Source organism: Manis pentadactyla, chromosome 15, assembly GCF_030020395.1.
Source record: "Manis pentadactyla isolate mManPen7 chromosome 15, mManPen7.hap1, whole genome shotgun sequence".
In the NCBI taxonomy this organism is placed as follows: Eukaryota; Metazoa; Chordata; class Mammalia; order Pholidota; family Manidae; genus Manis; species Manis pentadactyla.
This window is the reverse complement of record NC_080033.1, coordinates 45,766,066-45,780,089: the sequence shown is the minus strand read 5'-3', so window position 1 is coordinate 45,780,089 and position 14,024 is coordinate 45,766,066. Positions and strand designations below refer to the sequence as shown.

The window sequence follows — 14,024 nt, the reverse complement described above, 5'->3', positions numbered from 1 at the left end:
TAGATGACAATATCATTTCACTTTTTACTGTGTCTGTCGGCTTTCAATTACAACAACAACCAAAAAGAAAATTACACCTTAACAGCTTCTATTGTTTCAGGCACCTCTATCTAGGAAGGGGAGGAAAAGGACAGAAAAAATGTGTTGTTGGGTAATTCTTTACAGTCCTGTGAGACTACGTGAAAGAGAGCTGGACCGAATCATTACTCATTCAGTGGGTAGACTTCTGGAGACAACAAAGAACTACAATAAATTACCCCTGACAGAAGAGAAATTAAATACCTGGGTGATTCAGTACTAGCCTGGCCTGTATGACTCAGGGTTTGTGGTAGGAATGTGCAGTGTCACCTCTCCTGATACACAAAATACCACTTGTGTTATTTCATTTTCAATGAGCAAAAAGAGGCAACCTGGCACCACAGAAAAGTATAGGGAATTTTCTGATAAGTTCTCCATTGTCCAATCAAGCAGGTCTGGGATGGAAGAATAATGGGCCCCAGCCTGGCTCTGCCCCACATCAGCCCTCTAACCCTGGGACTTGGGCTTCCCCTTTCTCTGGGTCCCAGTTTTGCCACCCCAGTGTGATAAGGAGGAGTTTGGCTCAGGTGACTTCTAAGGGCCTGCCCATCATGAAAAATCTACAAATGCAGGATATTTTAATTAGTCATTGAATTCAAGGTGTCATTAGAAGCTGCAGCCCCATTTCAGTGATGGGAATTACCTGTATACAGAACCTCAGGCATGACACCAGGCTATCTTACAACTGGCATAACAGGGCCACATCACCAAGTCAGCCTTCAAAAAGGTCTCTGGCTCTGGTTCTGGCTCTTCTCTCTAAAGCAGTGGTTCTCGTCTACACCCAACCATCACCACCACCACCACCACCACCGGCTGCCCTCCCCAATGCCGCCACCGCTGTCCCTTGGCTTCTCCCTCAGATTCTAATCACCCTTCCCCTCTGCACCTGTGCATGGCCTCAGATGGTTTATTTACAAGTATTCTCCACTCTCCAGACTGCCCTCCAGAGGTCACTTGCAATATGTAGAGACATTTTTGGTTGTCACAACTCAGGGAGCGTGTCTGTGAGAGCCATCCCGAGGAGAGGGGCCAGGGGTGCTGCCGGCCATCCTAGAGGGCCACGGCACAGCCTTTCCAACAATTACGCAGCCCAAAATATCAGTAGTACCAACGCTGAGAAACCCTGATGTGAAACAAGGAAGGCTTCTTGCCTTCAGGGCCATGACACCAGCATCAGAGGCACTAGGAACCCCTGCAAAACAAATACATGCAAACGTTTTTTAAGAATAAGAAAAAAACTTTATCAGATGATTCTAACAAAAGTCTGAGTCCACCCCGCACAACAAATAATCCTAAAACCATTGTATATACAGAATTGTCCTACTGTTTTTTTATGGTGGTATATTCATACCCTGGCATACCACACAATGGAAAAGCTCCAATTACAGCTAGATGGAACAATATGGATAAATCTCACAGACATGATGAACTAAAAAGCCAAATACAAAAAAAGACATAATGCATGATTTTAAGAACAAAGACTACTAATCTTTGGTGCTAGAAATAAGAACACTGGTTATCCTGAGGGGTAGAGGGTGACGGGCTGGGATCAATACTAATGATTGGAGACACAAGAGAACGTTCCAGGTGCCATTGACTGCAATGTGCCCCCCTCCAAAGTCTGTGTGTTGAAGTCCTAACTTCCAATATGATGATATTTGGAGAAGTAACCTTTGGGAACTGGGTTTAGATAAGGTCATGAAATGGGGCTCTCATGATGGGAGTAGTGACCTATTAAAAAGAGACACGAGAGAGCTTGCTTCCTCTCCCACCCCACACACAACACTCAGTCACCCAGGAAAGACCGTGTGAGCACACAGCAAGATCGTGCCCACTACACATCAGGGAGGGGGCCCTCCCCCATGATGGCACCCTGATCTCAGACTTCCAACCTCAAGCACTGTGGCAAAACAAAATTCTGTTGTTTAAGCCACTCAGACTAAGGTACTGTGTTATAGCAGCCCAAGCTGACTCAAGACACCAGGATATTGGAAATGTTTTTATCTCAACATGGGTGGTGGTCACATGAGTGAATATATATGTAAAAATTCATTAAGCTAAACAATTAAGGATTCTTCACAGTAAGTTGTTAGAAGAAACAGCAAGAAACAACATTAGTACAGCAAGAAACTTAATCTACCGGTGCCTCTGAGAGCAAAGCAAGGAGTTGGGAGATTTCTCCTTTCCATTCTATACCGCTCTGTCAGTCTGAATTCCCTTCTATGAGTATGTGTCAGCTTGTCTAACTTTCAATAACTTGTTAATTTTAAAACCACTCTAAACTCTCTGCTTCAGTGTTTGTCTCCCCACCACTGCCCCAGAATCCTCGATGGTAATGACTACCTATCAGATGCATACCCACTCCAGCTTCATGCACTCACTCCAACCCGGGGTTCTCAGGCGCCTGTGTATTTCCATGCAAGCATGTAACTGTCACATTCAGGATGTGCCAAAGTGGTCATCCACACCCAACCACCACCACCACCACCACCGGCTGCCCTCCCCAATGTCGCCACCTCTGTCCCTTGGCTTCTCCCTCAGGTTCCAATCACCCTTCTCCTCTGCATCTGTGCATGGCCTCAGATGGTTTGTTTACAGGTATTCTCCACTCTCCAGGCTAAGAAACCAAACGTATGCAGATACATTTCTTGAGAGAAAGCGGGTAGGTATTCCTCAAAAAGTTATCTCAACGATTGCTACTTCCTAACAAAACCACAGGGAACCAAATACTACAGATTCGGGTAACATATCCTTCACTCTCCACACATGCTACTCAAACTCCCATTACCTAAACAGATTTAGATAGCAAGGGATATTTGCATTTTTGCAGTGTTTTCTAACTGCTGCTTTTTTTTCCCCCCAGCTTTATTCAGATATAACTGATACGAGTAATGATCTCACAGATGTGTACATTGCTAAATGATTGCCACAATAAGGTTAGTCTAACTTGCTCTCATCCTCTTCGCCATCACAGGACGCCAAACTGGTGTCCCCTTGAGCCCACACTCTTGCCAGATGCTGGTTCTGACAGCCCGTCCACACTCCATCACATGGTCCACTGTGCCCACCTCAGTCTTTGCGCCATCACCTTCTTTGTGTTGCTCCGGCTCAAAAACCCTCAATGCCTCCCACGCACGGGGAGCCAGATGAGGCACTGCTTCTGGTTAAACCCTGTGTACCAGTTACCTGTTTACTCTCCCTGAGCACCCTGTACATGCCCTTTTCCCCCAACCAGGTCCATCCACCCACCTTCCACTGCACCCCTGCACTCTGGCCAGCTCCTGCATTCTCTAGCTGGGTGACTTTGGGCAAATTAATTACTCCCTCTGGGCCTCAACTCTGAAATGGAAAATAGCTGTACCTCCTTCACTTGCCACACACTATCCCCTCAATAAACATTATCTTTACCACCCATTCAAGTCCTACCTACCAAATGATTTTCCTCAATATCCATCGCACAGAAATCTCATCTAAATTCTTTTCTACTCCATTCATTTGCCTTAAACTCCTCCAGGCAGCAGGGTTTTGTGCTCCTCAGGATTTCTGCAGACTCATTTCATTCTAGAACTCTCAAACACCTATTTCTGTCAATATGCAGTGGTTTATTTGGTGTTTATGTTGTTTTTATGTGGTCACAAGCATTAGGACCTCTCAGCCTACCTTTTTATTGCTGTCACTCTCCTCTATTTGCCTTATATTATTGTCTGTTAATACCTAGATCCCTTCTCCCCCAAATGCCTAAAGCTTAAATCATTTTGTAGCTTTATTTTTACCTCCATCAGTGTCCTCAAACAGCAGCTAGATCCTCACTAATTGCCAGAATAACCTTCCACAAACCTTGCCAAAATTGTCTGAGTCCTTATTTTCTCAATTTCTGCCCTTGTGAAGTTCACCAAACTTAAGAGCCCCATCTTCCTTCCTTCAACTTCAAATATTTATTGGGCATCTGTCATGTGCTAGGTACCATCTATTCAAGGCACTGGGGATGGAGCTGCAGAAAAATCAGATGATGTTCCCAGTGTCAAGGAGCTTAAGTCTGTCTGTTAGGACACAGGCAATAAAAACACAGAAACAACTAGACACGTGATGCCAGGTATTGTTAAGTGCTTACAAAGGAGATAAAACAGGGAACTGTGGTAGACTGGACAGTGGGGCTGCTTTAGCTGGGATGTTCTGAGAAGATTATTTAAAAAGGAAACCTTTCAGCAGAGACCTAAGAAAGGGGACGAGCGAGGTAGATACCTGGAGGAAGAATGTTCTTGCAGAGGAAACAGTGAAGGCGAAAGCCCCAAAGCAGAAGTGTATGTGACATATTTGAAGAGCAGGAGGCCATGTGGCTGAAGCACATAATCACGGGGAAGAGTAGTGAGAGAATTCAGCCAGAAACCACCTGTGATACACCTCAGGTCCCGCTTCCTCTCCTAATCATTCAACCAATCTCCAGGTCTATCCCTCAAATCTTTTAGCAGTCAAACCTTCATCACTCTTGCCCCTGCCCTGACCCAAATGCATTTCTCCTTATCACCTCAACTGTCTAATAAGTCTACTCATTCCTCTAACTCACCCTCCCCTTGTTCAGAGAGGTTGTCTGAAATGCTCCCCTGCCTTAATCCCGTCAGAGACTGTCCGTACCCTAACCCCCCACAGGGGAAAGGGCCCCCACTCTGACACTGTCACCCTTACCATCCTCATCTCTTCCTGCCCTCCCCACAAGTTACCCTAGAAATTCACTACTCCTTGGGGTCCCTCAGGTGGTTTCCTCCCTTGGGACCCTTGCACAAGGAGGTGCACACTCGGCTGTAATACATTCCAAACCTGCCCTGTCACACAGGGAACTCCTACATATCCTGCAAATCTAGCTGGGTAGGCCACTCTACTCCAGACGCCTCCACACACCATCCTGAACCTTCTACTATTGTTCTTCCCTAGAGGAATAATTGTGATTATTTCTTCCCATGTCTATCTCGCCTCCTACAAGGCAAATTCCATAAGGTAGGGTAGGGTAGGGTCAGGTCCATGGACTGCTCAACTTTCAATCATCAGCAGCTAAGTTTAGCACAAAATAGGGACCAAATAAATGTTTGCTAAATTAAAGTGACCTGTTCCAAGGTTGGGTGCTCACCTCCGGGTTTTACTGACCTCTCCCCTCCTTAGAACATGTGTGTTTCCCCCCTGTATCGTACGTCCTACTTCAGTCCATCAAGAGGCACGTTCAGATACTCGAGCTTCCCACTGCTCCACATGTTCGCACCTGAGCATCTTTGCATCGGCTGTTCTCCTTTGAGTAATGCTCTTGTTCCAAAAATTCCCATGACTTGCTCTCTCATTTCAATCCTGTCTCTGTTCCGATATCCTGTCCTTTTTTAAAAAACAGCCCCGACTCTACATTCTCTATCTCTGTGTAAACTGCTGGTGATGTCTCCAAAGGAACATCAGTTCACTGGGGCAAGCCTGTCTCATTCACCACTCTATCCCCAAACCTCTAACCGTGCCAGTAACATTAACTTTCAAACTTTCACATTTACTGAGCACCTACTGTGTGACAGGTGTAGATGCTAGGGATACATCAAGGAACAAAACAGATAGAAACTCTTACATACACACATTCTAGGGAGGAAAAACAAGCAATATACAAGATAAATAAAATATAAGTGCTAAGAACAACTAAGCCTGTAAAGGAAGACAGGAAGTGGGAAAAGTCTCACTAGGTGACTCTCAGAGAAAACCTTGAAAGAAGGGAGCAAACCATACGGATATTGAACTGCAAGCACAAAGGCGCTGAGGCCAGAGCATGCATGACATGTGGAAGGAGAGGAGCAGAACATGAAAGAGAAAGTAACAGTGGGACACAGCTCACTATAAAGAGTTTGTCTTTATATGAGATGGAGACAAGTTGGAGGGTCTTCTGACTAAAGGAGTGATATGATCTGACCTGTATTTTAGAGAGATCCTTCTAACCGCCATGCTGAAAACAGGGGCCAGGGCAGAAGCAGGGAGACCAGATGGGAAACTGTTTCGATAAACCAGGCAAGAGGTGGTGAGCACTGGCCCAGGGTGGCAAGCACTGGATGTGAAGGGAGAGAGAGCAGTCAAGGGGGACTCCAAGGTTATAGGCCAGAGCCTTTCACATTACTGAGATGAGAAAAGCAGCAAGTGCACTTTGGGAAGGGAGATGGAGGTAGCTTCCCAGCCCTATCTCGACATGTTCAGTCTGACTTCCCATCAGTCATCCCAACAGAGATGCTAAGTAGGCAGCTGGATATAGGTCAAAGGAGAGGCTGGAGATAGAACGGCGGATCTGATAGCCTAACATGGGAGTACTTAAAACTATGAACTTCAGGGCAAGGGAAACAAATGCAAAAATGAACAAATGGGACTATATCAAGCTGAAAAGCTTCTGTACAGCAAAGGACACCATCAATAGAACAAAAAGGTATCCTACAGTATGGGAGAACATATTCATAAATGACAGATCTGATAAAGGACTGACATCCAAAATATATAAAGAGCTCACACACCTCAACAAACAAAAAGCAAATAATCCAATTAAAAAATGGGCAGAGGAGCTGAATAGACGGTTCTCTAAAGAAGAAATCCAGATGACCAACAGGCAGATGAAAAGATGCTCAACATCACTAATCATCAGAAAAATGCAAATTTAAACCACAATGAGAAATCACTTTACACCAGGAAGGATAGCCATCATCAAAAAGACAAACAACAACAAATGTTGATGAGGTTGTGGAGAAAGGGGAACCCTCATACACTGGTGAGAATGTAAACTAGTTCAACCATTATGGAAAGCAGTACCGAGGTTCCTCAGAATGCTCAAAATAGAAATACCATTTGACCCAGGAATTCCACTTCTAGGAATTTACCCTAAGAATGCAGCACTCCAGTTTGAAAAAGACAGATGCACCCCTATGTTTATCGCTGCACTATTTACAATAGCCAAGATATGGAAGCAACCTAAATGTCCATCAGTAGATGAATGGATAAAGAAGATGTGGTACATATACACAATGGAATATTACGCAGCCATAAGAAAAAAACAGATCCTACCATTCACAACAACATGGATGGAGCTAGAGGGTATTATGCTCAGTGAAATAAGCCAGGCGGAGAAAGACAAGTACCAAATGATTTCACTCATATGTGGAGTATAAGAAAAGAAAACTGAAGGAACAAAGCAGCAGCAGAAGCACAAAACCCAAGAATGGACTAATAGCTACCAAAGGGAAAGGGACTGGGGAAGACGGGTGGGAAGGGAGGGATAAGGGCGGGAAAAAAAGAAAGGGGGCATTACGATTAGCATGTATAGTGTTGGGGGGGCACGGGAGGGCTGTGCAACACAGAGAAGACAAGTAGTGATTTTACAGCATCTTACTATGTTGAAGGACAGTGACTGTGAACTTGGTGACAAGTAGTGATTTTACAGCATCTTACTATGTTGATGGACAGTGACTGTGAACGGGGACGGGGGGGTGGGACTTGGTGAATGGGGGGCCTAGTAAACATTATGTCCTTCATGTAATTGTAGATTAATGATACCAAAATTAAAAAAAAAAAAAAACAACCTATGAACTTCAATGACATTATCATGAATGGAAATGGAAAACTTCCCAAACACAAATTCACAAAGAATAGTTGAAAGATAAAAGCTACTATCCCCAAGGACACACTCCCAAGACCCCACAGAGAAGATACAATAGGCGACCTTTGCTCCTACTGAGACTTTTCAGCCAAAACAAAATAAAGAAAAAAACTCCTCACACCTGACAGACGGGCAAACCAGGACCAGCGGCTCAGTGAATGGGTCGTGCGAACTTTGTCCAAAGACTCCTGCAGTCGGCCCTGTAGTCTTTTAAAACGAGAGCCCATAAACTTGGGCATTGCCTTTGCCGAGGATGGGATGCTGTGAGCCCAGAGAAAGTGCAGGCCACCTCCAGGTTGTAATCACCAGCATCTCCTCACATGCGGAGGGGCATTCCCCGGGAAGCCAGTACAGGAGACAGGCCAAGGGTTGGGCAAGGGCTCGCCGAGTCGTCACCCGCAACCCAAAGACCCCTTCCCTCGAGGGACAACCGCTCCCTTAAAGGTGTACCCACAAGGGGCGGGAGAGCTCGAGGGCTCAGCCAGAAAAGTATCAGGCCTCGGAGGGCTGCAGCGGTGAGGGGGCTCCGATCCAGCCAAGGATGGGCTTGCAGGGCAGGGCCGAGGTGGGGGCGTGGCGCCCCGCGGCCTAACGCTATAGCTGGGGAGGGGCAGAGCCCGGAGGCCAAGGCTATGCACGCAGAACAAGGGCAGACAGGGAGCACACGGAGAGCACAGCCCGACGCTCTAATGGGGGACGGTTCGGCAGGGCGCTAGGTCGCGGGCGTCAGGCGTGCCTGGCTGCCACAAGGCGAACGGAAGTGCGAGCAGCATGGCTCCGAGCGTGAGGACCGGAATCCGACCAGCCGCGGTGCGGGCGGGTTCAAGGACAAGACCTGGGCACACGGACGCGACCAGATACCCCCTTACCTGGCACTGAAGCCGTCTCCGCCACTCACGTCCCGGCAGAGGAACGCGGCCTCCGCTTCTCGCGCCGCTCGCCCGCGCTTCCTCATTGGCCAAGGCCAGCCTTCCCAGAAGCCCCAGCGCGGCGCGCCGCCAAATGAACTTTATGGAGACCCGCGGAAGAGAACAAGGACACGGGCGCGGCCGGGGCTGGGCCTCCGGCTGATTGTCACTCCCGGCACACCAGCACCCACAGCCCCGCACCCTTCCACGTGGTTGGAGTCGGCTCCGCAGGGAGAAATCGTATACACAGTTGCTTGAGCGTATTTCTCATCCTCCGTTGAGCGCCGTCCTAGCGTCAAGTATTATTCTAGGCTCCCTAGATCCCTGCCCTAATGCAGTTCTCAGGCTGATGGGGGAAACGATATATAATAAATAACTGCCAGTTTGTAAGGATGACTGTGATGAAAAATATAGGTGATGGGAGAAAGAATGCTTGCGTGGTCGGGGAAGGCCCCTCTGAGGAGGTGACGTCTGAGCTGACATATGAACGATAAGAAAGCCTTGCAAATGCCACAAAGACAGGAGTTTGTTTTACCTAATGACAAGGTTGTGTAGCAGTGTGATTTGTGGAGCTGTTTCAATTAATTATACAGTTTATAAGTTTTCACTTTTAACGGAGCTCAGAACCTTCCAAACGCCTTTGTCTGAGAGTTGTTCTCAAATGTGCTCCCAGAGGCCCTGTAAGACCAGACACCTCTCCCTACGTTGGGGAATTGCACACTCCTTCCTACTTAAAAGGGCCCTGGGATACAACAGGGAATCCTTACCTTCCCCCATTTAGTCCTGTTGGGATCCAAACACGTTTCAACAATGCAACCCTTTTTTAGAAGGAAATTGTTGGTGGAGCCTTATAGATAAAACAGATTTTGCATGTCTTTTCTACTTGCCAAATATAACTCAGTTTTTTTGTCGTTACTTGAATGATCATCTTAAACAAATGCCTTTGAACTCTTGTCTGGTTGAATCGTAGCACTTTCAGATATTTTTCTTGTTCAGATGAATTTATTAAATACATGGATTGTGCTTTCAATACACTAGACTATTAGCAGACATCAGAACCCTAGTGCACATCTGCTATTGACCCTCTGTGGACCCATTCTGCCACTACGCTAGTTCCAGTGTTTTGATTGGTGACATGTGACTCACACCTAGCCAATCAGAGTGCTGCAGTACCCTGGCCACTGTGGCTGGTTCAGGGGTGGGTCTGTGACTCAGTAGAGTTAAGATGTTTCACTCCCGAAAATTAACCTTTTAAATTTTTGTTTGTCTACTAGTCATAGGGGAAGGACCTGCCTGGGAACAAAGCCATTACAGAAGGGCTATGTAGTGACAGAGAGGCTACACTCCAGTGACACTGTGTGAGCTGGACAAAGCTAAAGGTATCCCTATCCCTGAAATGTTCCATTGCATGAAGGGAAAAAAAAACACAACTTTTTGCTCAATTCCAGTTGGGTTTTCTGTCACTTGGAATCAAAAAAATCCTGAGGATGTAGGTATTACTTGAACCCAACGTCAGTAGGGCAGAATTTAGGAAGCTTTTCCCAAGTGAATGTGTTTGTCTCTCACATGGAATGTAAAATGGTACTTTCAACACTGTTAAGAAGAAAGTTTTCAGCATCATATTACATTTCGTTCTATAAATTTAAAAAATAACATTAAACTGTTACATTTACAAAGGCAGAAGCTGAGAAAGTCTTATTTTTATGTTCATTACACTTTGTTTCAAAATGACATAGTAACTTGGCAGAGACTACAGAATTATATTGCAGGTTTTTGTTTCTATTCTAAGTCTGATTGAGATCCTAGACAGTTTTTAACATTAACATGGTGAGGCTCAATGATGAACACTTCTCATCATTGCTCTCGTGTTCTGGGAGCTTTGTCATTTCAAAGGGCATCCATTTGGCTTCCTTTCATTCATTTAATCACTTTAAAAATATTTATTGGGTACCTGCTGTGTGACAAGCACTGAAGAGTCAGAGGGGAATGAGATTGACAGCTCTCCTTGTGGAGCTCATAGTCTAACAGGGAAGATCAGCAACAAACATATAAACAAATTTTGGGGAGAGTTAATTTAGGGATGATAAGTCTATGGAAAAAAAAGAAATGGTCATTGAGAGGAGTGGTTGTACTTTAGGTGGGACTGTCATGGAGGACCTCTCTGAGGAGGTGGCATTTGAGCAGGTAGCTGAATCAATGAAGGAGCAGCCATGTAAGACATGAAGGATCAACAAATGTCAAGGCCTCTGGACAGACAAGATTTCAGAGTATGCCCTTAGCTCCCACCAAAAGAAAAGTAACACACAAAACCAAAAACACCAAACCCAGATGCCTTCACTGGTGAATTCTTTCAAATATTTAAGGAAGAAAATCCAAATAATCTACAGATAAAATATTAAAATTAATCAATGAATTTGGCAAGGTTGTAAAATACCAGATTGATATATATAAATTCAATTCTGTATATTAGCAAAAACTAATAAGAAAATGAAAATGTTTTAATGATGTAAATTAGATTAACATTGTTAAAAATTAAAATTCATCCAAGTACATTTCAAGATCTAACTGGCTTTTATAAGCAAATCATGAATCTGGTCAGCATCTCCTCTAGCATGTAAGGAGCTACTCTGAAGAATTGTACAAAACGTAAAGTTTTTATAGACAGGAAGGTGGGGAAAGAGCTAGTCACAGAAGAAAAGAAGGTATTGTTTCAGGCAAGGTCACTTTCTCTTAGGGGGAAAAGCAGGGGGCCTTATAATGTAGATTATTCTGTCTTTTATGGAAGATGGAGAAAGCTCATGTGACAGATTATCTTATCAATGATGCTGATCAGAAAATTCCTGACTGTATTTCTGGGGGAGGTTGAAACTGCAATTGGGTTTAAGTATTAGGCCCCGTTTTTGTGACTTGGCCTAGCAGAAGTGACACCATATTGGGCCTGTGTATTTCTTTTTAACAGCATTAAAAATATATAAATAGGAATAAACTTCATGAAAAGACATGTAAGATCTTGATACTACAAAACTACTGAGGCTGACAAAAGACATAAATAAATGTAGGGATATACCATGTTTTGAATTGAAGAAACAATATTATAGTGATGTGAATTCTCCCTAAAGTGATTGCAACTCCAGGGGAAAATCCTAGGGCAAAATACCTTTGAAACCAAAATCAGTGAAAGGGAGAAATAAAGTTTATTTCTTACAAGCAGTCGTCCACTTCTGCTTCCCCACAAGGCAACCAGGTGGCAGTCAACAAGCCCCCACCCAACCTCTCCAGTCCAGATAAGCCCTCTATTGCCCTTGTAATTACCTATTGATATGGAGGTGGTCTACTCCTCTCCAGCCCCTTGAAACTCCCATTTTACGGAGATGCACTAAAGCCAGGTGAGAGATTCTGGAAATACTGCAATTTTACGCACAGTGATCTATAGGTTCAATGCAATTGCAATCATAATCCAGCAAAAATTTTAATAGAAAATAACAAGCTGAGTGTAAGCTCATCTGAAAATGCACAAGCCCAAAAATATTCCTTCTAGACATTCTTGAAGAAGATTAAGTGAGAAGGGTGACTTATACTTCCAGATATTGACTTATTTAAAGGTATAGTTGTAAGATAAATTCTTGCCCAATAAAGCAGGCAGAGAGGCAACAAAGGGCCAGGTAATTTATTTAAATACCCCCGGGTGAGGATCTGTGGCCTTCTTGTCAGAGGCCAGAGAGATCACACCCAGTTAGGGAGGTGGGGCACTTATAAGGGATTAGGAGGGGGGGGAGTGGGCAAGCTATCCTAGGGTGTGTTGAGAAGCATGATTGGCTAAAGGTGACATAATAGTCAACTAGAAACTTTTTTCCTTCCAAGAGGGAGGAGGCTGACATCCGGGTCTTAGTTGGCACATCAGGATGGAATTCAGGGAGAGCTGTCCCCTTTCCATATACGGCACGGACTTTGGGGTCTGTTCTGTTCTACCCCTATGGCATCTCTCTGTTCTGTTATCATGTCCTTGTTTTTCCTTTCTCCAGCCTAACAATAGTAATCTGAAAAGAATGATACTAGCACAAAGATAATAGAAAATTTAAACAGAATAGAGATCTAAAAGTGAACTCACAATTATATGGTTACCTGATTCATGAAAAAAGTGACTTGGTATGGGTGAGGGCAAAGGATGATATTTTCAATAAGTGATACTGAATTTATTGTTGGGGGCTGGGGGTTACATCCATCCCTACCTCACACCACATACGAAAAATAAATTTCAGATTGATTATAGAGCTGAATGAGAAAAGAAACCACAATAAAGCTCTAAAAGATAAGAGAATAGAATTCATGACCTGGGGATTGGCAAGTATTTCTTAAGATACAACAAAACACTAACCGTAATGAAAAGACACCATCGAGAGTGAAAAGGCAAGCATTAGAAAAAAATTTGCAATCAATCTATCTCATGAAGATTTATATCCAGAATATAATTTAAAACTCCTATAAATCAAAAAGAAAGATAACCCAATCAGAAATGGATGAAGACTTGAATAAGTATTTCACAAAACAGGATATCTGTGATGGTTAATTTTATATTTCAACCTTGACTGGCCACAGGGTGCCAAGATATCTGGCCACACATTATTCTGATGTGTATGTGAGGGTGTTCTGTGTAAGACTAACATTTGAATCACTAGACTGACTAAAGAACATTGCCCTTCGTAATGTGGGTGGGTCCATCTAATAAGTTGAAGTTGTAAATAGAACAGAAGCTGAGCAAGAGAGAATTCCTGACTACCTTCAAGCTTGGACATTGGTTTTCTTCCTGCCTTCAGACTAGAACTGAAACACTGGCTCATCCTGGGACTTGAGGCTGTTGGACTGGGACTGGAACTACTATAAGCTCTCCTGAGTTTCAGCTTGCCTTCTGAGAACCCCAACTGGTACAATATCCAAATAGCAAGAAATATATGGAAGGTGCTCAACATCATGAGTCATAGGTGTGATGAAAATTAAATCCACAATGAAAAACCACTACACAGCCATCAGGCTAGAATAACTACATTTTTCATGAAGTACAATTTCCTTCCATAAATGCACCTTTTTGAAGAGTATGCTTAGATGTGTTTAATAAATGTATTGCATCCTCACCATCAAGATGTGGGGTATTCCCATCATACTAAAAATCTCCCTCATCTTCCTCTGCAGTCAGTCTCGTCTTGGTCCTGCAGCATACACCTCAGGAAACACCGATCTGCTTTTTGTCACTATAACTTAGTTTTGCCTGTTCTAGAATTTTACGTAAATGGAATCATACCATATCTTTTGGGTCTGGCTTCTTTATCTCAGATTAATGTTCTTAAATATTCATCCATGTGGATGCATGTATCTGAAGTTCATTCCTT

At 44.1% G+C, this 14,024-nt stretch overlaps 1 protein-coding gene across 1 annotated transcript in view; it reads right to left on the bottom strand.

Moving 5' to 3' along the window:
• Positions 1-8,756, bottom strand: part of NUP93 (nucleoporin 93) — a 128,194-nt gene extending 119,438 nt beyond the window's left edge. Inside the window, exon 1 of the mRNA XM_057493203.1 lies at positions 8,602-8,756. The gene's annotated coding sequence lies outside the window, so the exon portion shown is untranslated. The remainder of the gene's footprint in view (positions 1-8,601) is intronic.
• Between the last annotated feature and the right edge of the window lie 5,268 nt (positions 8,757-14,024).